Here is a 26,870-nt window from a genome sequence, read left to right as displayed (position 1 = left end):
ACATCGCTGCAGACAACCCCTCTCCATCCCATTCTGCGCGGTTACCCAGACTTTTATTGTCTTTCTCAGCAAGTGTTGTGGCTTGACTTACTCTGGGCACATTCTTATTTGACTCCTACCCCGTCACTAGCGGTCATCCTGCCCCTGTCATCTTGTATGGTTTTTCTAGCGTCTGTCACTATGCGAAATGGTCCTGTTTGCTTATGTGTCTTCTGCAAGAATTCTAACTCCACCAGAAAGAGGGGCTTCAGGGTCTTGTCTGTCTCCACTTTCTTGACTACCTGGAGCTGTGCCCAGCCCGTCATCACAATGTCATTGCACAGGAATTATGCTGAGTTAGTGAGCACACTTGAATGGCATCCCCAAATAGCAATCGTCCAAGTGGTGGCAGGGGCGGGTGGCTTGGTGTATTTTATTAGACTTGCGAAATGAGCTCCAAGGCTCCCGCCAGTTTTATATGATACAATTTTTTGAATTTTTAAGATTAAGTATCTTAATGCTTTGCATATTGCTTTAGAAACTGGTTCTTAACAGAGAACCAGTGCTGGTGCCCCTTAAGACTGAGCATGTTGGTCACCGTGTATACAGTTTATGGCAGAAAACACTGGCAGCAGTCTCAGCAACAGGTTCTTAAATTAGTATCAGTAGTTAGAGTGGAAACTGGGTTTCCTGCCTTGGATCATCTTAGCCTGTTCCTGAATCATAAGTAAAGTCAGTGGTGTAAATTAATAGGGATTATGTAGATTAGGTACATTTCACAGCAGTTATTTCATATGTAACTTCATTTAGTCCGCAAGTATTTATTGACCACTGGTGGCCACCCACTGCCCTGGCCCTGGGAGTGGAGCAGGAATCCAAACGGAGTTCCCAGGTCTCTCTAGTTGCAAAAGAAGAACCGACAGATCATCACTAAGGAAACAAACTGAAATCTGCTTTGTCAGGTGGTGAAAAGTAAAATGAGGGTGAGCAGGTGCAAGGCATCCGTTCACGTTCTGAAGTCAAGGCGTGCATGCATGAGTGTGTGAATTACTAAGTGTGTTTTCAACTGAGACCATCACAGCAACGTATCTGTTTGTCGTTCGTTCCGTTCATTTGACAGACATATAACTAGCACTTGATCATGTGCAGTGGTGTCCCAGGGTACACTGGAAAGTGACCCCAGAGAGGATGGACGCATCAGTGGGTCCAGTTCAGCAGGTGCTGCCAAGAACTCAGTAGGCTAAAGGGTGTGGGATCCACGCAAAGGGAAGGGTATGAGCGGCTATGGCGCTTTGTGGTGGGGGGGTGAGAAGGGCAGCCACTGAAGGTGAGGCACGGAGGAAGAAAGGAGGGTTCCAACCCAGTCAGGAAGAGTGAGGAAAAGGATTCTAAAAAGGATTGCCCGTGAGGCTGAGCCAGCAGAATGCCCTAGTGGATGTGGCCCAGAACTCAGCTCTCTCCCACCCTCCCTGCAGTCCTCTTGAAATAGGCCTGCCTATTCCTCTGGACTGAAGGTACCCAAGCTCATATCCCCAGCCATGACTACTCTCATCGTCTCCTAGGGAGGAGAGAAATGTGATCTGAAAAGATCCCTCTTGAGTCAGCCTGGGTTATCGTCTGCTACGTAGACAGGTTATGCCAGGCTGGGTTAATCGAGAGCAGAGTGGGCTCACTGCAGACAACCCACAATTCCCCTGGCTCCAGAAGTCCAGGAGCCGCAGGTAGAGCTGTCACTGAAATTTGCATCTCATTCCTTGGTTCCTTTCTTATTTGCTTGGCCCAGTTTTTAGTCAGGTCACTTCTCATTGGCCTCAAGGCAACAATGTGTCATTAACTTACATTTTAGGCCGGGCGCGGTGGCTCACACCTGTCATCCTAGCAGTTTGGGAGGCCGAGGCGGGCAGATCACCTGAGGTCAGGAGTTCAAGACCAGCCTGACCAACATGGAGAAACCCCGTCTATACTAAAAATACAAAATTAGCTGGGCGTGGTGGTGTGCACCTGTAATCTCAGCTACTCAGGAGGCTGAGGCAGGAGAATTGCTTGAACCTGGGAGGCAGAGGTTGTGGTGAGCCGAGATCGCACCGTTGCACTCCAACCTGGGTAACAAGAGCAAAACTCCGTCTCAAAAAAAAAAAAACTTACATTTTAAAAATTTCCTAGCATACAGAAATCTAAAATTTTACGAAATTATGTAGCGTTTTATTAATTTTTTTAGTCCCCATGTTTGCAGATGCAAATTTTGAATTTCAAGGGGACTTTTTAAAGATAGAAAGCATCATTGACTACCCTAGCTTCAAATTATGAATAGGCAGTACAGCACAGAAAGCTTTGTCAGTTTGAGACCAACCTGGGCAACATGGGGAGACCCTATCTCTACTAAACAAATTCATTTAAATAGCTGGGCCTGGTGTTGTGTGTCTCTAGTCCCGGCTACTTAAGAGGCACATATATTTGAATATTTGCCAAATATATGTGCTGCTTCTCCAACTGGAAAGAAAACTTTGTGATCTTTTGTGTTCTCAACATTAGAAGGTCTGATTTTATAATGTACATTTTTAAGCAATACAGGACTTTTTTCCACATGACTTTATACCACTCTTGGGACAGGAAAATATTTGCTTGGTATTTCTGTGGTTTGCTCAGTGGCACAACCTAGGAAGCCAACAGGTTAAGAAACCTCAATCGCACTGTCTCCCTGGCAACTTTGTCAACTATTCAAATAAAATTGGTCAAATCTTTCTCATTTCCTCCCTCACTTCCTTTTGTAGATTTTATAAACACATGCAAAAAGGCAAAGATCTAAAGGGCTTTTTTTTTTTTTTTTTTGAGACAGAGTTTCAGCCTTGTCTCCCAGGCTAGAGTGCAGTGGCACGATCTTGGCTCACTTCCAGGTTCAAGTAATTCTCCTGCCTCAGCCTCCCAACTAGCTGGGATTACAGCCGCATGCCACTATGCCTGGCTAATTTTTGTGTTTTTGATGGAGACGGGGTTTCGCCATGTTGGCCAGGCTGGTCTCGAACTCCTGACCTCAGGTGATCCTCCTTGGCCTCCCAAAGTGTTGGGATTACAGGCATGATGCTGGTCGCTTAAAATTTGGCGGGGGTGGGGGGTATCAAGGAGAAAGAAAGGCATGGAAGAAGCGAGTGTTGAAGAAGAGAGGTATTTAAAACGAACAAGTTGTTATAAGATGGTTATAACATGGCTCGCTCGAGAGACAGCCAAAGACGGGTGACAGAGGGTGGGGTGTGACCGAGCAAGCCCACTGTGCAGCTTCTCCTTTAGGATGTGTATGTTACTTTGGTTTTGCACTCTTAAATGTCTTTCAATGAACATATCATGTTACATCTTGGCTTTATTACGTGACAGATAAGGTTATTAACAAAGTGATATTAATATTAATTATACAATGATACTAAAAATTTTATATCACAGAAGCAGATGGTGATTTTAAATGACTTAAAATTTTACTCTTTCATATGAGAAGAAACATTTTAAACATATTTAGTTATAAATGCTATTTTAATTGCTACATTATCTCTGCAGTGGGATTTTTAAAATCTTAACTACATTTGCAAGGAAATGTTTCTATGTATATTTCAGATCCTGTTAAATAATATACTTATTTACAGGCAACAATTATAATTACATAGAGAAAACAGAATGAGGGGCTTCAGATTATCGATAAGTACATCACACTGTTCTCACACATGATCATTCCATCTGGTCATAGTTCAAGAATTCAGCTCTAGGAGGAGACTTGCTCTCTGAACATTCATCAGGTTAACAACCTTACCAGTTATCTTTTTCGGTACTCTATTTTTATGATGTTTGTAGATAAATAGTCCTTTGCTGGATTTTGAAATTATAAGTGGGTAAGCATACCACTTAAGAATTACTTCCTACGTGAAATAGAATCAGAAAATTCCATCTACTTCCAAATTCTTTATGTACTTCCACATTTGAAGCTTACTTTTCCCAAGTGGGGAAACTCAACTTTAAACCAGCCGTTGACCCATTCTTTGTTCTATTATCAAGCTTCGTATTAATGCAGAAAGTGAAATAAGTATCTCCATTCCCCCACAGTAATACATCTGAAATCATCTGGCTGGCTGTTGCTTTCCTCAACATCCAGATGTTCAGGAAAGGCTGTGTCCAGAGGCACCACGTCAGTGTCTCTTTGCGAGAGCCTTTATGGGGGTGGTACGAGGGGAATTGGAGTCCGGGGGCACGTCAGGCCCTCATCAATCAGGAGGCAGTGGCAGCGACAGCAAGACAGGCGGGTCAGGCCCCCAGATGAGATTTGTGAGGCTGCAGCATCCATTCCGACCACACGTTCTGGAAAAATTATCATCTTACACCACCTTCTGAAGCAGTCAAGGTTTGGGTTATTACCTGGACCAGCACCTGGCTTTTACATAGGACTTCCTCCTGGGGGACGGTGGCAACGTTGTAAACCAAAGGGTTATTGATCAAATCTTGCTAATCCAAGTTCCTGACAATTCATTTTTTAAAAAAGAAATTATTTGTCCTTTTAAACAACTTTTCTCTTTTCCTAAAATTGTGTTTTGTGAAGCTCTTCATTTTTAAAATTCCTTCATTACAGAAGCATGGTTAACGTGTGCGCTAGTGGACAAGTCCCACCAGTAAATGGAGGCCACCGTGCGTGGCTGGAGGGCAGCAGAATGTTGGTGTCTGTTGCGCATATTTCAGCCCGTTTTTACAAGTCTGCCTTTTTCTTCCAGCTTATGGGTTACCTACCATTTCTCTTTGCTAATTTTACAATAATACCTTTGCATTTTCCTGTAATAAAAAAACATCAATTTTAGAAACATTTAAAATGCAATTAAGCTTTTTGGTTTCTTAAAAAACTCCGTCCTACACAAAGCTGTTAGATTTGGGAGTGTGTACCTGTATGAATCTGTTCTCACACTGCTATAGATAAACAGCTGAGACTGGGCAATTTATAAAGGCAAGAGGTTTTGTTGGCTCATTGTTCCACACGCTGTATGGGAAATGTGATGTTGGCGCCCGCTTGGCTTCTGGAAGGTGCCTGGGGAAACTTACCATCATGGCAGAAGGCAGAGGGGGAGCCCGCACTTCACATGGCTGGCGGCGGGGGGGCGGTAGGAGGGGACTTGCCGCACAATTTCAAGTGACCAGATCTCATGAGACCGACATCGAGGGGGAACTCTGCCCCCACGATCCAGTCACCTCCCACCAGGCCCCACCTCCAGCACTGGGGATGACAATTTGACGTGAGATCTGGGCGGAGACACAGATCCAAATGATGCGCTTTTCCCGTAATTTAAAAACATTTTAGAAACATTTAAAATGCAGATAAGCTCTAAAGCTGTTAATTTTGCAGGTGTATACCCTTCCAGTTTGTGTGTGTGTGGTTATTTGTTTATTCCCCCAAAGGGGATTGGATCATAATAGGCTTTTTTCCTTTTTTGGTTTTTTTGGTTTTTTTGGTTTTTCGGTTTTTTGAGACAGAGTCTCGTTCTGTCAGCCAGGCTGGAGTGCAGTGGTGCGATCTCAGCTCACTGCAAGCTCTACCTCCCAGGTTCAAGTGATTCTCCTGACCTCAGGTGATCCACGTGCCTTGGCCTCCCAAAGTCTGGGATTACAGGTGTGAGCTACTGCGCCCAGCCAGGCTTTTTCCACTTAAACATACAATATGTTCATTAAAATTTTCCATGTCATAGAATATTTTCATGTACTTAATGGCATTTAAAAGAAAATAAGTATAAATATGTTAAATTTCCACAGTCTCTGGAAACAGTTCAGAAACTAGAAACAATCTCCACGTCCAGCAGTAGGGGGACTGGGGGCCCCTCCACGGGAGGCTGTGCAGCCATTCAATGCTGCTTTCTATGTAGTAGCTTGGAAAGCTGGCCATTGAAATCACCAGGTGTCATTGTTCTAAGAACCAGCAGGGAAGCAGCACTGTGTGGTCCTGCCCCTCTGCCAAGCCAGGCATATCCCTGCCACCCCAGTGCCTTTTCACCAGCTGTGCATGGGAACCCCTCCCCACCCTCATGTCCACCAAATACCACCTTCACCATGAGACGTTTCTGACCCCAGTTTTAACTTATCCATGTCCTTCTTCCCCACCTTACTTCTCCATGCCACCACTCACCTTCTAACAACCTTTGTCCTCCTTTCTTTTTTAAAAATATTATATATAGATATTTTATTTAGCTGATTGAAATCTGATTCTTTTTTTCTGGTTTTTATTTTGAGTTCAGTAGGCTTTTGGGGAACAGGTAGTATTTGGTTATATGGATAAGTTCTTTAGTGCTGGTTTCTGAGATTTTGGTGCACCCATCACCCGAGCAGTGTATACTCTACCCAGTGTGTAGTCTTTTATCCCTCAGCCCCTCCCACCCTTTCACCTGAGTCCCCAGAGTCCGTTGTAGCACTCTTACGCCTTTGCATCCTCATAGCTTAGCTCCTGTTTATGAGGGAGAGCATACCATGTTTGGTTTGCCATTCCTGAGTTACTTCACTTGGAATAATGGTCTCCACATCTGCCTAGGTTGCTGCAAATGCCATTAATTTGTTCCTTTTTATGGCTGAGTAGTATTCCATAATTTTATATATATATATATTATATATATATATAACATATATATATATAACATTTTCTTTATCCACTCGATTGATGGGCATTTGGACTGGTTCTGTATTTTTGCAGTTGCAAATTGTGCTGCTATAAACATGTGTGTACAAGTGTCTTTTTGTATAATGACTTATTTTCCTCTGGGTAGATACCCAGTAGTGGGACTGCTGGATCCATTTTCTGATCTGTCATCTACCCCCCAACACACACACCAGAATTTAAGCTTCTTAAAGGGAGGGACTGTCCTGTTTGCCTCTATTCTCAAAGCCTAGAACAGTGTCTTCATCAGTAGGGGCACAGTCAGCCCCTCTTGAGTGATTTTTCTAAGTATTAGGTGGTAGAATGAGCAGCTGAACGTTACTGTTTGCCATTGTCTAAGCCCTGGATTCAATGCTTTATAGGCACTAGTTGTTACGTCTACACTGAAGTTCTCTGAGGTGGTACTATTATCCTCATTTTCAAATGATTAAACTGAGTCGTAAATAATTTGAATAACTTGCTCAAGTCCTAAAGAATTTAAATAACTTGTGCGGGTGAGGAGGATCTGGCATGCGATATATGGAGCAAATGAAGAGGGCAGGGGACTCATGGGAAGTTTTACCTGTTTTCATGGGAAGTTTTACCTGTTTTACCTGTTCCGTTTCAGCTTTTAGTAATAAGTACATACTTATCTAAAAATGTGCCGGGTTTTTATTTTATTTTATTTTTTGTCTTAGAGACAGAGTCTCACTCTGTCACTTAGGCAGACTGCAGTGGCACGATCTCAGCTCACTGCAGACTCTGCCTCCTGGGCTCAAGGGATCCTCCCACTTCATCCTCCCAAGAACCTGGGACCACAGCACGCACCACCATGCCCAGCTAATTTTTTGTATTTTTGGTAGAGATGGGGGTTTCACTGTAGTGCCCAGGCTGGTCTTGAACTCCTGAGCTTAAGTGTTCCCCCCACCTTCATCTCCCAAAGCCCTGGCATTATAGGCGTGAGCCACTGCGCCTGGGCTACAAATGTTTTAAATGAAGTTATTTTAAAATACGAATTTCATAATGAAAACACAAATTGAGAGGTGAACATTTGAGAATTTCCACGTCCGCTTTGGCAGTAGGGATGTTTAGTTTGAAACTTTAATTTAAAAAGTGAGTGCAGTGAGTCTGTCTTTGTGGTGCTAGAGCGGGGTCCTCAGCTGGCCGTGACAGAGAAGGGCAGGCAAAGGCGAGTGTTTGAGACTTGGAGGGGACAGTGGGGGCACAGCGGCCAAGCAGAGGCGTGTGTCAAGACAGAGAATGCTAGGATCGTGGCCCCCATCCTGCCACTTGCCACACAGTCAAGAAAATGACAGGTGTACAGGAAGATCCAATTCAGTACAGAGCAGCCAGGTATCAAATCACGGTGCGGCTCTGCAAAGCCTATGCCGTGTCCAGTAAAGCCAACAGCATTCCAGTGTTACCTGGAATTATTCACAAACGCAGTGTCCACAATAGGATATATCACGACTTACAGTTTAGTTAGATTAAGCAAGTTGTAATTTTTCATAGTCAGTGAATATTTTCACCTGCCCAGATGGGGAGCAAGGCTCTGAATCCTCTCTTGCCCCAGCCCCTTCTCCCTGGGTGAGGCAGGCATGGCATGAGTCGATAGATTTTTGAAAAGTGCCTGATGTGCAGTCAAATACAGGAGGGCCTCTTCTTTCAGACATGCAGGTTGAGCTCCCTAAAGCTAAAATCCAAAATCCGAAGGGCTCCATTGAGCATTTCCTTTTAGCATCACTTCGGCATTCAAAAATTTTCAGCTTTTGGAACATTTCGGATTTTCGGATTAGGGATACTCAACCTGTCATTTCCTTTATAATTTTTTTTTTCTGGAAACACTTATGACGTTGAATTGGTAAGAAGTGCAGCCATACCGCTTGAAAAGAGGGCGGTGGCCAGGGGGTGCTCTTCCCAAGGAGCTGAAAAATGCCATGAAATTCCTGATGATGCTGCTTCTCAGCTGGTTCTTCTGCACCATGTCTCTACATCATCATCTTAGTCTCTTTCTTCACAACTGAACAGGTCTGCTTAAATCCCTCGAGCACCTAAGGCCGCGTCGATTTGACGCTTGGAGCATGCCTAGCAAGTTCAATTTTTGTGCCTCTTTTGCATAGTAAGCTTATAAGCGCCATGCTCTTTTCACTAATATCAGTTAAAATCTTTACATTTTCCACTTAGCCTCATAAAATACAAGCAAAACACAAGTTGCTCCAGCTGCATAAACACCCCTGGGGCTGAGCTTCCCCAGCCACGCCGCACCCCCCAGCGTGTGGATGCTGTGCTCATCTCTGACCACAGTATCAAAGGCCAGAGTCACAGCTCATGCAGAATGGAAAGTTCTGCCAGGAAAAATGGACTCCCTCGCCTAGGCAAAAGTATCCTGGATGTAGAACTAGAAAACTAACCTGAATTTCATGGAAGAAACTACACCTGTTTCTTCTTTTTCTGTAGCCAGAGCTGGGAAATCTGGGAAGACACTAAAAGTAGCGATGAAGCAGCTCCCTGGAGGGTCGCTGGGAGACGCTTGGGCACAGAGAGTGAGGTGTTTGCTGGGAAAAGCCAATCGGGATGGGTGAAGGTCCATGCTGGAGTTAGAGAGCACAGAAAGTGGGGTGAGTGTGAAAGTCTAGCCTGGGTTATGGCCCCAGTGAGCCTGCACAAATTTGGAGTAAGAAACTCCTGCCAGTCTCATGCCCAGAGTGCCCCGGGAAAGTCTTCTCTCCCAGCGGTGACTCCAGGTTTCCCCAGCCCAGCGCAGGGACTTGGGCTGGTGAGCTACAGAATTCCAAAGAACAGCAGGAGCCAGCCAGCCAGACCTGGCCATGGCTGTGCCATAGGACATCACAGGGTGTGTGGGCAGGAGCAAATGCCAGGAGTGCATGCAAGAGAAAATTATGGCTGGTGGGAACCTGCAGGAATTGCGGGAGGAGAAAAGGGATGTACTCCTGAGGATTGGGGGCTGGCAGCGCTGGGAAGGAAGGGAGGGACCCTGATTCTGGCTGAGAGGTGGGGGGATGAAAGGCCGCTGTAGGGAAGAATGGCCGGAGCTTTGTCTGCTGAATAGCCAGCCGGCCAGGATTCTAATTCTCACCACATCCAACACTGACCCTTCCAGCAGCCACAGGAGGTCAGGGTTTTGCTTAAAGGAAAAGAGAAAAATGTCAGCTATTACATTTTGGAGCACAATCTTACCTTTCAGTTTATTTTAAAGCAATTTTCCCTAAAGATCAACCACAGTATCTGACTGAACTATGTTAACAAAATTTTAGTTTGATAAAGGAAATGCTTTAAACTCACAGCAAATGTAACTCAGGATCTCCAGGCGCCTTTTTTTTTTTTTTTTCGCTAGGACAGAGCCCAAATTCCAAGATACTAGTGGAAATAGTATGATACAACTTTGTTGGTGCAAACAAACTCAGTTCTGTTTTAAAAAAAGAATGTTCTAATAGTATCTAATAGTAATGGTGAATTGCTCATAGTTTTTTGTTGGAAGTAAATTATATTCTAGTTTTTAAATATCATCAATTCCAGAGTTTGCACTCTGAATGATTTCTAATTTTGTGGAAAATGCAGACTAAAGAAGACACATTTGGCCACTGTGATGGAACTGTTTTTTTAAAAGGCTGTGCTTTAGAAGATACTTCTGACTTTGAGCTGCAGTTGTGGATGAAGATGCTCATGAGTGGAGGTGTTAGTGGAGATAGTTATCCCAAGTATATACTCGATCGATGTCCACAGTGCATTCAAAGTATCTTTCATGTTACAAATTTTCCCAGCGTTTACCAGCCCTAGGTACGACTATGGTCATCAAGAGAGAGAGTAGCGTGGAACTAAAAAACGTGTAGCAGGTTTTCAAACCTCTTACTTGCCCAAAGCTTAGTCAAAATTAGTAGATTTCCTCTGAACTTTGTTCTTATTATTTTTGGAATGATTGCAGGGTTGGTTTAAGATTGCCGTGACCACATATTAATAATTGCACCGAGAAACACGTGTAAATGGAGATTCTCCCAGGAAAGACAGAATGAATGTCATCCTGGTGAAGGCGGCTCGCGCCACTGCCCTTTGCTACAGCCTTTGTTTCTCACCAGTTCATTCTCGGGAATCGCTCGTTGTCTGTTGATATAAAATAAACATTTCCTCCTATCCCGGATGACCGGAGCCTTGGGCGGCAGGTGAGTCACAGCACGCCAGTCTCCCAGTCTCGTCACACACAGGCAGTTTTTACACCAGCCAAACTTAGAGCTTCATAAATGCAGGAAACTGTCAGGTTCCTTTGCAAGAGGAAGTCTTAGCTACAGGTTTTTGTTGGAAACAAATGGCCCACCCTGATCTACTCATTTACCATCTGGTTTGGGGAAGCGTCTGTCATCCTGCCTGCTATGTATTTGTGACCTGGTAAATTATTTTTAAACACAGTTGTTTAATAGTGTAGTCGGCAATGAGAGGTCATAAGCCTCATCTTCTCATTAACACCACACCAGATTGATTCCAATATTCAGTGCACAGCTGACCTCATGTTTCATCTTCCTTATTGACATGAATGTGCTGAGCAGAGCTCACCTGCCTCTTGTCAGAGACATGAATGGGCCGATAATACCTAGTTTTCAAGCAGAAGAAGTTAGAGGTGAACCCCAGCCTTGGAATCTACATAAAATATGTAGCACAGTCATTAGTCATTTGCAAAATCCCAAAACAGCAGGAGAGAAAAATATTTTCTTTTCAGTGGCTGTCAAAGAAGTCATAACATAGCTTTAAAAAAAAAAAAATCATCAGCCAAATCCTCAAATTTAAATATGGGGACTTTTTTCCTGTATTTTTATCAAAAATGTTTATATTCTTAAATGGTTATCCAGGTACCAGAGAGATGCCCCAGGCAGCTCATGATGCAAGTGTACACAGATATATTTTGAGTGCCCCTGTGTCTACGAGTCAGTCTGTATCAATATAGAATTAGGATTGGATTAGTGTGAAGTGTTTGCACTGTAAATTTCACCTGTTTGTTTGTTTTTTTTTTTAACTGGAAATACTCTGTTTTGTTTCACTACTATTTCCCCGGGCCTTAAACAATGCCTCCCCCGAGTGGCCCTGGGTAGTTGTTGGTCAAATCTGTAAATATCTGGAGTTTCCCGCACACAGCACTCAAGTGTGCTGTCAAGATCGTGTCCCTCCGGTGCTGAGCCTCACCATCCTGGTGGTCCTGAGCAGTTGCATCGCCTCCTTCAGCTCAGCCCCAACGGCCTTCTGTTCAGGGTCACTGTGGATAAATTACCAGTGGAACCCAAGCCCTCAAAGCTGCCCTGTGGGCTGGGTGGCTCCAAGAGCCAGAATATTGCTCTGTGACCTCCAGCCTGTTGACTGGGGCAATTGTTAGAGCCAGGTGTGGCGGAAGGACCCGTACGGCCTCTCTTTCAAGTGACTGGGCCTTCCGTACGAGGCACCTGACACCACGATGCTATCACCGTCCTCGCTGACTGGGACGTGCCACCCACCTCCACTAAAGGCTTGGGAGCCCCAAGGACCCCTTTTCATAATGAAACCTCCTGTCTACAGTTTAGGAGAGAGTCACGAAATCACCTGGAACAAGAAGTTTTTCAAATATTTTAGGTGTTTACAAAATATTTCTGAGGACAGATAAGGGGGAATGAATTTTGCATATTAGTGCAAATTAGTATTTGATTTAACCCCCAAAAAAGTACCCTGATGGTTCCCATGGTTGCCTTCTAACATAACAAAAGGTTACATGTGATGGCCAAGGGAAAAGAAGGTGTAATTTATCATTATGTTAATTTTTTATTCTCCAAAATGTTCAAACTGAAGGATATTTCATACAGATTTCTTAGCCGGTATTTAAATAATATTCAACACTCCTAAGCCTTAAATAGATAATTAGAAGTATACTGCATTTTTTTCCCTCCAGCATTTCAAAGACATTACTCAAATTTTGTTTGTTCTTGTGCTGCAGTGGTCTTACTTGGCACCTCCTTGTCTTGACAGACTTGATTATGGAGCACCTATTTTGTGCATGGTGCTTACTGGCCACTGAGCATCCATAAAGAAAATTTTTTCCACGCCTGTAATCTCAGTGCTTTGGGAGCCCAAAGCAGAAGGATCACTCAAGCTAGGAGTCTGAGACCAGCCTGGGAGGTATAGTGAGACCCTCTCTCTACAAAGAAATCATCAGAGCACGGTGGGGCACACCTGTGGTCCCAGCTTCTTGGGAGGCTGAGGCAGGAGGATCGCTGGAGCCCAGGAGTTCAAGGCTGCAGTGAGCTATGATCATGCCACTGCATTCCAGCCTGGTGACAGTGAGACATTGTCTGAAAAAGAAAATGTGCTTTTAAAACTCAGGCCGGGCACAGTGGCTCGTGCCTGTAATCCCAGCACTTTGGGAGGCTGAGGCAGGCAGATTACCTGAGGTCGGGAGTTCGAGACTAGCCTGACCAATATGGAGAAACCCTGTTTCCTCTATTGTCTACTAAAAATACAAAATTAGCCAGGCGTGGTGGCACCTGCCTGTAATCCCAGCTACTTGGGAGGCTGAGGCAGCAGAATCGCTTGAACCCGGGAGGCGGAGGTTGCTGTGAGTCAAGGTCACGCCATGGCACTCTAGCCTTTGCGGTAAGAGTGAAACTCCACCTCAAAAAAAAAAAAAAAATCAGAGGGACACAGCCACATAAAGGAGACATCCACAGAAGCGATCATAGCACACTAAGGGCCATGAAAGGGGTGCAGTGTCCGAGGGAGCTGGGAAGAGAGGCTGCTTCCTGTGCCACTGACGGGCAGGCTTCAGCCCTCCCAGCACGGCTCACAGGCACGGTGGTCTGTGCAGCTTTCACTGTGGCAGGTCTAAAACTGTATTTCCCAATATCCTGTCTCATCGGTCTCTGACTTTCTCCTTACAATGCCTCATCTTTTCCAGAAGTGACGTGCATCTCATATGTTACGGGTCTGTGTGGAGGTCCTGCGTTTTAACTGTGTGAGTGATGATTCTCTGGAAAAGCCGGGGGCCCTTCACAGCCATGTTTGCACTTTCTTTAGGAACAAGGGGGGCCCAGCACACCAGCAGCCTCCATACCCCGCCTCCACCTGCCACCCCATTGCGAGTCCTTCAGTTTCGTCCACAGCACTTGTCATCCCTCCTCATGATCGATACGCACACATATATATGCTTATTAACTCTCTCCCCTTGCTGGCACCTAAGCTTTTTAGAGCAGGAGCTTTGTTTATTTACTGCTATTATCACAGCTCCTAGGAGACAGCCTGACTGGGCCGTGAGTCTGTCTGTCCCTCCATGTGTCTGGACGTTGTCCAGCCCCACACCAAGCACATGGTAGATGGGCCACATGGCACTGCCTCCCCTTGGTTTGACCTGGAGGGTCTTTAACTAGCTCTTGGCCATCTTAGTTGACCAGGATGGAGAAGAGAGCAAAAGTAGGGTGAGGCTGTTTGAGGGCAGAGGTTCAGGGGTGCTATTTTGTTCATTTCCTGTGTGAAGAAATTGAGGCTAAAAGAAATGACATGCCCAGGGTCACATGGCCAGGTGGCTAGGCTGGGGCTTGGAGCTGACTTTGAGTCTGTGCGGTTCCAGTTCATGGAGCACCATAAAGTTTTCTCCCTGACCTCCATCTGCCTCCTCCTTGTACCCTGGGTGTGGGCCGTCCTGAGGAACAGGGACCTCTCCATCAGCAGGTGGGCAGGGTGGGAGCTGAAGTGTAACAGACCTGTCAGCTCCAGCGACACACAGCTTGGACATCCCCATACACCACTGATGGGAGCAGCCCAGGACTTCGGCTCAGCAGCATATATCCAGAGCCCCACGAATGCTCGTGTTCATGAGCCTGTGTCTCGAAAACTGCCCCCAAAGTCATAATTCTCATTACTGAAAACACACAGAAGTACTGATTTATGGTCAAAAATTTGGAATCCATCTAAGCAGCAGGGAACTGACTAAGCAAACCAAAGCATATTCTGCTCTTTATGATGTTAAAGAAGAAAAGAACCCTATTACTTATCTTATGACATTTAACGCTCAACCCATGGGATGATATCTCACAACCAGATTGCCTCCTTTTTAAGTCTGGGCTTCTGCATGTCAGGTTTTCCGATAGCTAAGGACACCAACACGCTTTTTAAAACCACATTATGTCAGTAGATATGAGCAGGGATGTATTTCAAGGCAGCGGCCTGAGTTTGGTGTATTGCTGTACCTTGAGCAGAGTGAAGTGGCCAGGTGCGTTCAGGACCCTGGACAAAGCCCCTCACTGTACTGGCCTAAGGAGCCCACCTTCCCTGCTCAGACAGGACGCTTTCCTGTGCAGCAGTGGGTCTTTTGACTACATGTGACTTTTCTTAGAAACAGCTAAATTTCTAAAGATGAGAAATTTATGTGATCAAAGAGGGCTCCTACATCTAATTACCTTCCTGATTTAATTGAGTTTTCTGCAAGACACCCTCAGTCTCCCCCCAGTCTGCTCACCCTCACATGTGAAACAGAATCTCTTTTCAATTTAGCAGATCTGAGCACCCAACTTGAGAAATGGTAGTGGCTGATTACGTAAAAAGTGAAGAGGCTGGGGAGAAGCAGGAATCTCTCGAAATGATTTCATTTCCACCTAACAGCACTGTGCATCGTGCCTTCCCATTTATTGGAGTTCACCGTATTAATTTAAACTTTGTGCTGCTTGCGTTCAGCTAAAAATCAGCTAGAGAACAATTTGATTTTTGAGCCTTAACTATAAAATCCTGATGTGCATTCCCAAGCATGCTCCTTCCTGGCACACTCCCCGTGGCTTTCCCAGACTTTCTGCCTCACTTGGCCACTCTGTGTTCCTTCTGTCATCCCTTCAAATTGGATGATGCCGTTCGGCGCCAGCTGGCCCTCCAGCACGAAAAAAAAAAAAAACTGTGGTAGTGGACAAGAAAGGAGAGATACCAGGAAATGGATGGGATGCAAAGAAAGCGACAGGAACCAGAGGAAAGAGCAGAGGAGTATGACCTGGGAGGCGAGAAGAGAGAAGCTTGAGAAGCCCAGGGCTGTCCCGCCTGTGGGAAGGAGACTGGGGACACCCCTTCAGTGTGGGGCCCTATGAGCAACCAAGACTAGGGCCTCCTGTGGGTCCGCTGTGTAGAGCCAGATCCTGGCAGGTGGCTGGAGACCAGACAGCCACATCCAGACTCAGCTCGTGGCCCAAGTCTCATGATGGCCTTTAGCTTCCGTTTCTGGGGGAACCCGGCCCACCTTCTCCCCCATCTGCCCCCCCATCTCACTGGACCATACAGTGGACTTTTTAAAATTTCCCGTATTTAATTGCTTTGTAGCATGTAACACAACAACCCCTCCCATTTTTTTCTTGTTTTTTAAACAGCTTTATTCAGGTAAAAATCACGTAACACACTTTCCGCATTTAACGGGTGCAATGCAGTAGTTTTTAGTATCTCACAGATACATGCAACCATCACCACAGTCAATCTCAGAACATTTTCATCGTCTCCAGAAAGAAACTCTGTACCCGAATCGGTGGTCAGAACATGTGCTTTTTTTCTTTGTAAAGCTTTATAAACATATTTCAGTCATCAAGGTCCTCATCTCAATGGAAGATCCAATTTCCTAAATTCCTACTGACTCGGCTTAATTTAGAGAGATCTCTGGGCGTAATTGAAAATGGCCCGAGTGGGCGATTCTTCTCTCCCGTGTGTTCTCTTGGTTCTGGCTCCTCCTATTGTATTCCTTTCCTCCCCGTTTTTATAACTCAGCCTAACACTGTGTTGTCTTTTCCTTTTGCCAACACCTGTCATCTTGCTGGGCCCCCTGCCGTGTCCCCGCTGCCCCTCTGACATTGTGTACCTCTGTGTGAGCGGCAAAGGGAAGGGACAATAATACCAGTCTCTGAAACATCTTCAGAGATGGGGAATTCAAGTCAACCTCCTCCCGCTGAAAGCTCCCGTCAAAAGGACTGTGCGAAGGGGTGAGGTTTTGAACCTCACTTCACACTCACCTTTTAACAGAGACCCAGGATGTTGTGATTTCCTTGGATGGCAAAGGTGGCCTGTTCTTTATTTACCGGCCTACACATCTCTGTAAGCTTCAGAAAGAACAGAGCCCTTATTAAAGATCCAAATTAGCTTTCTATCATTGGCCGTGTATCAAAGGAAGTGTGTTTTAATTTACGAGTTCCTACAACGACTTCATCTTGAGATCATAGGGGGCTTTAGCCCTTGACTGATTTCCCCTCCTGACACCTACAAATGGGCCTGTCTTTGATAATTTTAAATTCTTTTAATACCAAACAAAAAAGGATTTTTAGTCATGTACCTGACACTGCCAAAGAGGTAAATTAAGGTATGGGTGGAAGCCAGCGGGGGCGGGGGGCCAATACACATGTGCTCAGCGTTTTCCTCTCTCTTTTCTTCTTTCTTTTCCTTTTTTTCCTGTATAGATGCATGCTTCTTATGAACATGTTTTAAGGCATTTTGTATCTTTAATCAACATATAGAAAATTAACAGCCAACTCTTCGGGAACCACTGAAGCTCCCCCAGAGTGAGTGTTGGCTCCTTCTAGCAAATTCTTGGTGTGACCCTCATCACACTGAGCCCCCTGCGGAAGAGTGGTTGCAGGTGTCTCTGGAGGGCCCAGCACTCCCTGAAATCCAGGCTCCAGGGTCAGGGAAGATGTGAGCCGGGCGGGGATTAAGGCCCTGCTAAGGGCAGCAGTAACGGCGGGAGTCCTTGCGGCAGGGAGGCTTGCAGAGATCAAGTACGCCTACGCCCAGCACCTCCCCCAGCGGACACGCTTAGAGACCCTTGGAAGCGGGAGGGACATGAGAATCACAAGCACGGGGCCTCCTCTCTCGAATATCACCCGGGATATCAAAAACCTATCAGCACACCTGGCGAGGACCCTCACCAAGGCAAGCTCCCTGCAACGGTTCATCAAAAATTGCCCAGCTAATGATCGGCTGGGCAGATAATCAGAGGAGAGTTAATTGTAAGGTTCGATATGGCATCTTGTCAGCAGAGATAAGTTGTCACGTTTTCCACTTGAGCTGAAACTAAATGATTGTAAAATAAGTTATGAGTGTCCTTGGGCCTGTCTGCCGGAATGATAGCTAAGAATACATTCCTGGCCCATCAGTCTCAAGCAGGCTGCTTGATATTTATGCGGACGGAATGTTATTTTATTCCCCCTCTAGTCATGCTTGTCAGCTCTCCGAGTGAAAAGTGAAACTGCTTCTTTGACTCATACTTCACGTTCCGAAGCTCGGAGAGACTGCAGATTGTGATCATTATTGCTCGTATTATATATTTTTGGGGGTGTGCGTTGAACATTGATGCCCGATTGGGAAGAACTAATGGCTGACATTGAATGTGCGGGATGGTGCCGGCCCATCCTGGTTCAGCGCCGCGTGGCTCGGGACCCCGAGTCCCTCCGTCAAAGCCACTTTAGATGTGGAGTAATGAGGCGCTCGCTTTTTTAATTTGGCATGGCTTTTTGCTCTTCGTTTCTCCCCTCCCGTACTTAACACCATCCACAGTAGTCGTCTGTCCTGGCGCCCGGTAATTGATACAAAATAAAATGCGTTCTTTGTATGCAGCCAGGAGGAGCGGATGGCGCTCCGTGGGCTGGCTGGAGCTCATTTACAGTGTCTCAGGCGGGGCTTTCGGGCCCTCTTCAATTTGAGGAATACCTTGTCAGGCGAGAGGAGTAGTCGGAATGGAAAAGCACAGCGTGGAAGCCTAGTGCGTTGTGATTGCTCATATTTTAAACCAGGGGAATGTTAAACAACTCCTTGAAAGGGAGCTCTCAAGACCTAGAAGCCAGAGGCATTCATATTCCCGTGGCGGAGCCCAGCGCCCGGTGGACGGGAACCTGGTCATTCTTACCATGAGAACACCCAGCCCAGGAGAGGTCAGGCAGGGCCTGGCCTCCAGGCGGGTCCTCTCTGGTTGGTCTTCACTGGTCTTGAGTCCCAGGTCACACTTCCTGCTCGACTTCTGTCTCCTGCCACGGCCCCCTCAGTTCACATCCCATTTCACCGCTGCCATCGCCTTCTCAGCACCATGGTGGCCACTCCCTCGTGCAGCCGGTGCCCCTGCTGCTGCAGCTGGGCCCTCCCACGGACAGGCATCTGGAACTGGCACCAGAGCTCCCTCCTGTCAAAGCTGTGCGGCTTTCCCTGCAGGCTGCCTGTCCACTCCTGCCGAACCTGCTCCCACTCGCCCCAGCCCAGAGCACGTGACTTTTCTAAGGGCTTGAGTGCCTCCCTCCTGGGCCGCCATAGACACCCCACCTCTGAGTGGTCAGGTGCCACTGGTTGTCTCCTTCCAGCAAGAAAGTTGGAGTAAAATGTCCAGGGCCTGGGTCGTAGAGTGTTGGAGCATTGCTGTGGCAGGAGAACACAGTGGGCAGAGATGCGCCACGCCCTGCCTGCAGCATGGCCTGGAAAGTCACTCACTGCCTCAACTCCATGCCTCCAAATGGGGGCGGGGAGGGTGCTTGCGGACCCACCTTGGAGGACCTCGGCCCTGTGAGCGGCAGATGGAAGCGTGGGCTGGTGCTGCTTCCGGGATCTCCGGTGCTTTGTACACGTCAGTTACTCGAGTCATAGCCTCCTGAGGACGATTGCGAGGAGCTCATGAATGCTGGCCTTGCTTTTTGTTTCCATTCTTGAGATCACTGTCGTTTTTATTCCATGACAATCCTGTGTCCTCTGAAAAGCTTGCCTCCCTCTCTCTGCAGTGGCCAGAGCAAGGCTCACATTTTTCTGCTCTTTCTCCCCAGCCCTCTCCTGGGCTTTCTCCTGGTGCAATGACACCTTCATCTCCCTATTGGTCCCATTCTCTGGGGCGGCTGGAGGTAGCCTGGGTATGCTCGGCCCAGTGCAGGGGTGCGTGCGGACTCTTCCATACCTCACTTCTCCCTGCACCTGCGGCCCTGCCGTCGGCGTGCTTGCCGGAGATGTGATTCCCCTCTTCCTTCTTTGTTCAAGTAGCAGGGCCCAGGAAAAATCATCTTTTATAGAAGGCATCAAGCAAGAAATCTGATAGGCATTCTCTTCACTCCTTAAAAATCAGCCCCGTGGAGACAGGGGTCTTGCCCTTTATTCTCTGAGAGCAGCCAGCTCCTAGGGCATGCTTGGTGCATGGGGACACTCAACAGGGAGATGCTTTCTCCATGTCAATAGACTTCACTCGTGGGCTCAGTCGATTGCCTAAAACTAGATTCCAAATGGTTGGAAACTCACAGGACAGTGCTTTGGCACAAAAGCGTGCTTGTGGCTAGTTTTAAAACTGTAAGTCGCGAAATTGATACACTGCTGTGTGATAACACCAGAAAGTGGTCCGTTCCATCCACCTGTGCAAGTGCCTCTCACACAGAGGTCAGTTCTTTCATAAAACAAATACGTATGGAACCCCATTACTCATCCTGAATATGCTTCAGGAAGGATGTGTGCTGGCGAAGAGGATGAGCGAAGGCCCACCTTCCTGAAGCTCGAGCACTCGCAGGGAAGATGTTCTGTAAACAAAGAAACCCTCATGGAACATGTCGTGTCCCCATGTGGAGAGAGCCACTGAGCACAGGGGGCTGGGAGGAGCTGGATGTGCCAGTGGCCAGCTTGGGGAAGGCCTCTCTTAGGGCTTCTTCCTTTGGCTTCTGGAGTCTAAAACTTCCTGGTATCCCTTCTGCCTGCCTAGCAGAACCCCTCGACACAGTTCCCCATCTAAGGCGGCAGGGATGAGCTGTGTGGATGCTGCCGAGACTGGTGTGACTACTTTGAGCCTTGTCCACTGATGCAGCACCTGCAGGGTGCTGCTGACCCCAGTGGTTGGTGGGATGTGAGCAGGACTGGAGTGAGGCCAGCTGTGGACAGCAGTGCAGAGGGACAGGCCCTGGGGAGTTGTACTTTAAAGAAGGGCAGGAGTCAAATGTCCAGGGTGGAGGTGTGGGGCCAAGGGAGAGTTGCATTAAAAGTGTGAGATGACGGGGCTGGATGCGATGGCTCACGCCTGTAATCCCAACACTTTGGGAGGTCGAAGCTGGCGGATCACGAGGTCAAGAGATCGAGACCATCCTGGCCAACATGGTGAAGCACCGTCTTCACTGAAAATACAAAAATTAGCTGGGCGTGGTGCAGGAGAATCGCTTGAACTCGGGAGGCAGAGGTGGCAGTGAGCCGAGATCACGCCACTGCACTCCAGCCTGGCGACAGAGCAAGACTCCATCTCAAAAAAAAAAAAAAAAAATGTGAGATGACGGCTCATGTTTAGTGCCGGGTGCTGGGGGAGCATCCAGTTCCCAGGGGAGGGGCCCCGTGCCCATGGAGACTGCTGGGACAGGCTGGGGCAGGGCGGGGTGCAGGGTGCCCTCTTCTGATGGATGCTTTTGGTTTTTCGTTCTGTGTTTTTCAGTGAAGTGAAAAGTGAGGTCATCACAGAAATGGTGTGGGGCGTGGGGTGTTTGAAGCAGGAGGAGAGGCTGTGAAATAGCCCCCTGGAGAGTGGGAAGTGAGTTACTACAGAAGTGAGGTAGGATTGAAGGGCAGGCCAGAGACCATGGAGGGGTACATTGATCACGCAGAGGTGGCCGGTGTGCACAGCACCACCCTCTCCCAGCCCTGGCCCGTGATGGTGCCGAGCACGTGGAGGGTTGGAAGTCAGTGAAGTTGGGGCTTCCTGCTCAGGAGAGGTGGTTGGGAGAAGGGAAACTTACAAGGGTGAGTTTCAAGTAGTGTGGGATGCCAGCCGGCTGTATGAGGACAACAGTGGGATGTGAGCAGGTTGGACGTCAGATGGCGTGGAACTCAGGGCATAGAGCAGCCATGGGAGTGAAGGCCTAGTGAGCTGGGGAGGCAGGGGTGGGGGTGGCAGTTATAGACCCCAGAAACTGTGGTTCTTGCTGGTAGCAAGCCTGGGTGAGACCATGAGAGAGGGCGGCTGAGGTCCAGGGCAGAAGAGCTTCATGAGAGTGGAGTGGTGCAGAGGCCAGGGTGCTGGAAAGGACACCCAGGAGGTTGAGATGCAGACAGATCAAAATTCCAAACGAGGAGCCTTCGAGAGATTGAAGACTAGAAGTTCTGGTTAAATTCTGTGGGGTTTCTCGCTATTGATATTTTAGGTATTTTAGACTGTTCTTTGTGGCGGGGCTGTCCTGTGCATTGTAGGGCATTTTTCAGCACCTCTGGCTTCTACCACCTGATGCCTCTAGCACCTCCACCCCACCCAGTTTGATACCCAGAAACGTCTCCATCCATTGCCAGAGGTCCTGGGTGGGGGCTCCTGGAGAACCAGTGGATCTGTGGGAATCGAGAGTCCCATGGGGCTGGAAGCGCTGGTATGGAAGGACGCAAAAGGAAAATGCGGATGTGGAGGGAATGCTGGTGGGTTGGCTGTGGTGGTCTCTTAGGGGAAGGTGGGTGGTATTTCCGAGTGCTGTCTCCTCCCCAAGACTGCCACTTAGCTGCTTCCTCCAGATGAGTCCGGGATTTCTCCCTGAATTATAAATGTTCCAAGATATGGAGAAAGCTTGGAAATGAGAGGGCCCTGTCCCTGTCAACTATTTTGCAAAAAGTTTTCTACAGCTGGAAGTGGGAAGGGGCCTAGTAACAGACGTGCCATTTTGATTTGCAGAAACATGAATTCTGAGCTAGGTGCCAGTGAGTCAGGTCACACCCAGGTGGGATTCTGAATTTGATGGTTAAAGGGGTGCTTTGTGTGCACATGGAAAAGGAAGCATGTATTTGAACAGGGATAGTTTATTAAAGAGAATGGATAGAGTTCAAATAGATGTCCCTTTGTTGTTTTTAAGTTGTCAAAAATATGTGTGAGTTGGGTACCCATGTAACCCTCAGCAGAGTATTTGATAAGATTGTTCCTTGGTTTCCTCATAGGCAAGTTGAAAGATATGTGAGCTGAACACAAAGACAGTGTGATTTATCTGGGCTCAGTGGTCACTCTCAGAATCTCCCAGGAGTGGATGGTGCATCTGAAGGTGGGAAGCTCTATCTTGACTCCACCATGTCCACCATATCCACCGTCTTTTTCATTGACGTGGATGGATGGATAGGAGTATATGGTCAGAACGGCCAAGCATAACTAAGACAATTGTGAAGAGTAACAATGCATAGGCCTAGAACACGGAGAGAGACATAAAGAGTGGTGGCCTGGAATAGAGAGCCGAGCAGTGGACCCACCCACCATGCCCGTGTGGAAGCCTGTCGTGTGGACGACATAGCTAATGTATATGTTCTGAGTGTCTTAGAAATACTGGTATACACTCATAAAAACAACCACTGGATAACGGAGGACAGTTTATGCTATAATGCACCTGCTGTGGGCTCCGCATTGCATAGGTCACGGGGGAGGCAAGCAACAGTGGTTGCCTTGGGCATGGGCATAGGCGTGCTAGTTAGGTTGAGATAAGCGACTGGCAGCCGTGTGCAAAAGGTCCTAACTGTGGGCTCCATAGGAGTTTAGAGATGAGAAATGTTAGTTTAGGAGAGGGTGTTAAACACAGAGTGACAGAAGGAAGGACACACAGTTGGGGATGAACATGGCCTGTCGAAATGAGAGGCCACCCAAGGGACAGAGTAAAATAATAATATGATTTTAATATAATGTTACTTAATAGCGGCCCCCAGCAGCAGGAAAGTTGCGTTTGCCTGTTCTGCTTATCTGCCTGCAGGACTAGGGTTGAGCTCTCTGAGGACAAAGACAGTCACAGTGACCATTGTTGCCCATGGCCTGGCACCAGGCCTGGCAGAGTGGGCTCCTAACACTGAATAGAGAGGATGGGGTAAGGGGGTGAAGACTTGGGAACCCTGGGCAGAAAATATTTAAAATGAGCAAAAGGATTCATTGCCTGGTTTGAGCACTGAATAAATAACACAGGGAAGGGTTGCTTTAGAACCAGGTCATGATCTTGGTGGTCTCTGGATGTCCTACCCCCGAACATCACGAGACTTCTGAACAGTGTTAAGTCATACACAAAAATGAATTAGTCTTGCCCTTTTTTCCGGGGTATCTATAACTTTTATCTGATATTCAGTGGAATCTAGTATTTCAGAAATACATATAAGAACCACTACTTTAGAAATATTAGTATTGTAAAATCGTGGGACAGCTTAAAAACTCTGGGAGGAGAGGGACCTCGTGGAGCTGGCTGCACGGTCCAGGCTTGGGGGTGAGGTAAGAACTGGACCAGGGGTGAATGGTGTTTAAACGGAGAGCAGGCAGCCAGGGAGCGGCTTTGTGAAAACAGATTGAGCTCGGGGTCCCAGGCTGCTCAAGGCAAGGGACGTGTCTTGTTTAAACCTGCCCGCTCCCACCTCTGCAGTCCCACCGCAACCAAACAGCCATAGTGCAGGCTCAGGGGGTCTCAGGACTGCTGGCTGCACCTTCGGTCCAGCTGACCAAGGAGGTTTACCAGATGTCCACCGTGGAAAGCAGGAGTTGGGCAGAAGTGGCGGGCAAGTGTCAGGTTTCAAGGGTGAAGCGCAAGGTGATAGCAGAGAAAGCTGCCCGGAATGCAAAGGTCAGAGTAAGTCCTGTTTCTTGGGAGCCGGCTGCCGGGAGGAGAGGTTCGGGTAGAGCCAAGCCTGGAACCAGTGTTGGTGTCATGCACATGGAGAATGCCCGTGCAGACGTAGGGAGGAGAGGCAGGAAAACATGGCATCTTGGGTGGGCACAGTTAGCATGATAAGGGAAAGGAAGGCTTAAGGGGGCGAAGGAAGGCACAGTGAAACAGTGTGCCATTTTGAAGAAGCAGTGGTGAGGGAAGCCAGACTTCAAGGAGTCAGGAAGAAACGCAATGAATTTAAACCCTCTATCTGGATAGGAACCTTGTCTGGAGAGGTCTGCAGCGGTTTTGAGCAGACCTGACCGAGCTCTGTGACTTCAGCAAGTTACTTAACCTCCCCCTGTGCCTTGGTTTTCTAATCTGTAAAGTGGAGGTGGTAGGAACACCACCTGCCTCAGCGGATTGCTTAGAGCCCTGAACGCATTGCTGAAGGTTGAGCTTGCAATAACCCCTGATGGGTAGTGACCTCAGATGAGTATTTGCTGTTGAGACTATGGCTTCAAGGGTTAAGGAATAATGGGGTTAAGGAAAGGTGTAGGGAAGCAGGTATGAAAGATCTTGGGACCTCTAAGGACAGGAATGAAGCGATGGAGAGGGAGGAATGAGTGGAAGTGACCTGGCCAAGACACCTGAGGATGAAACATGGAACCAGGACAAGCTAGGAAGGTTCATTTAGCGAGAGAGGGGAGCCCGTTCCTCTAGGGATGGAGAGAGGGGAGCCCGTTCCTCTAGGGATGGAGAGAGGGGAGTCCGTTCCTCTAGGGATGGAGAGAGGGGAGCCCGTTCCTCTAGGGATGGAGAGAGCGGAGCCCGTTTCTCTAGGGATGGAGAGAGGGGAGCCCGTTCCTCTAGGGATGGAGAGAGGGGAGCTCGTTTCTCTAGGGATGGAGAGGGGGAGCCCGTTTCTCTAGGGATGGAGAGAGGGGAGCCTGTTCCTCTGAGGATGGAGAGAGGAGAACCTGTTCCTCTAGGGATGGAGAGAGGGGAGCCCGTTCCTCTAGGGATAGAGAGAGGGGACCCCGTTCCTCTAGGGATGGAGAAAGGGGACCCCGTTCCTCTAGGGATGGAGAGAGGGGAGCCTGTTCCTCTGAGGATGGAGAGAGGAGAGCCTGTTCCTCTGAGGATGGAGAGAGGGGAGCTCGTTTCTCTAGGGATGGAGAAGAGGGGAACTCGTTCTCTGGGAATGGAGGAGATGCGAGAAGACCCGTAGAGGAGCCATGATGGTGGAGTCACAACAGTGATGTCCCAGGAAGCTGACAGGCAGATTTCTGCCGTTGACGTTACCTCCCACCTGTTGCCAGGGGACAGTGACCTGTCCATGTGCCTCTGCATCTGAGAATGTGCATCTGTAGGAAGCATTTCCGGCCTGGTAGAGGGAAAGTCGCTGAGACACCGAATTGCCACATTTCTCGCAACTCCTTAAAGTGGTGAAGGGAACTTCCGCCTTTTGTGAGTGAGTGTCCACCCACAAGGAGTGCACACGGGGGACACAGTCTCAGGGGTCTCGCGGTGTCCAGTGCTGCCTGGCCTGCCCTGCAGGAGCCCTGGGGTGGCCCTTCACCCGCGTCGCAGGAGGAGCTCCCCACAGCCCTCTTCTTCCATGTGTAAAGGGTGCGTGCAATAACAGGTGATGTTTCCGACCGTGCAGAGAGGGGTGAGGGGTCTCTGCCTTAGGGCGGCCAGGAACGTGCGTCGGGGTGCTCTTGGGACCATATGTATTTCTCAGATACCTTAAATTGAATGTTTTTGCATTTCTCAACATACGATAAAAATTCCTAGAACTTCGCAAAATAAACATATTTTCAATTCATTTTGATTTCCATTATCTTTATATTTGAAATCATGTCACTGTTCTGCTCAAAACCCTGCAGTGGCTCCCCATTTCCCCCAGAGCACAGGCGAGGGTCCTCACGGTGGCCCACAAGCCCCCCTCCTCTCCAGTGCCACCTTCCACGGGCCTTCCCCACCCACACCGGCCGCCGCCACTCCGGCCCCCTCTCCGTTTCTGGAACACACCAGGATCCCTCCTTAGAGCCAGGCTCTGGCTGTTTCTCTGCCCTCATTACCTTCTCACTCCTCTGCCATTTTTAAATCTTAACTCTGTGTCCCCTGCTCAGCGAGACCTGCCCCAGCTACCCTATTTTAAATGACACCCCCCATCACTGCCACCTCTCCCAAACCTCCTAGCCTCGATGCCCCATGTTCCTATTCTGTCTTTCCCATAACTCTTACCAGCTTCTGATGGACTCTAGGTTCTAGCCTGGCTGCCGTGTCGCTGCCACTCCACTTTAGAGGGTTCCCATTGGGGGCAGGAATGTTTTATCTGTTTCTCCTCAATCAGTGGTGGCTCCCAGCATCTCGAAAAGCTGCTGGCTCACAGTCAGTGCTGAAAAAATCAGCTGAATGGGTGCAGTGTGCTGCACAGAACTCTGACTTTGGACTTAAAGATGCTGAATTGTAAAATGAAAACTTTTCAAGATTTCAGAGGCACACACCACCTGTTTTTCCTGCGCATGTTCAGTGTACTTTTCCACCCTGGTTGAATTATATGTGCGTTCTGGTTATTTAGTACCACTTTGGCCTTCTCTTTGATAAAGATACAAACAGACATAATACATTGAGAGTTTCACTTACAGTGAATAATCACGTGTGCACTGGGTTTGAAACTT

At 47.8% G+C, this 26,870-nt stretch overlaps 1 protein-coding gene across 8 annotated transcripts in view; it reads left to right on the top strand.

Annotated features, from left to right (window-relative positions):
• The window catches only part of AGAP1 (ArfGAP with GTPase domain, ankyrin repeat and PH domain 1), a 637,917-nt gene that overhangs the window by 446,998 nt on the left and 164,049 nt on the right, over window positions 1-26,870 (top strand). The gene's annotated exons all lie outside the window — the stretch shown is intronic.

Source organism: Trachypithecus francoisi, unplaced genomic scaffold (assembly GCF_009764315.1).
Source record: "Trachypithecus francoisi isolate TF-2019V2 unplaced genomic scaffold, Tfra_2.0 Lachesis_group13, whole genome shotgun sequence".
Lineage (NCBI taxonomy): Eukaryota > Metazoa > Chordata > Mammalia > Primates > Cercopithecidae > Trachypithecus > Trachypithecus francoisi.
Note: the sequence above shows the minus strand (reverse complement) of the source record. Positions and strands in the feature narration are given on the sequence as shown.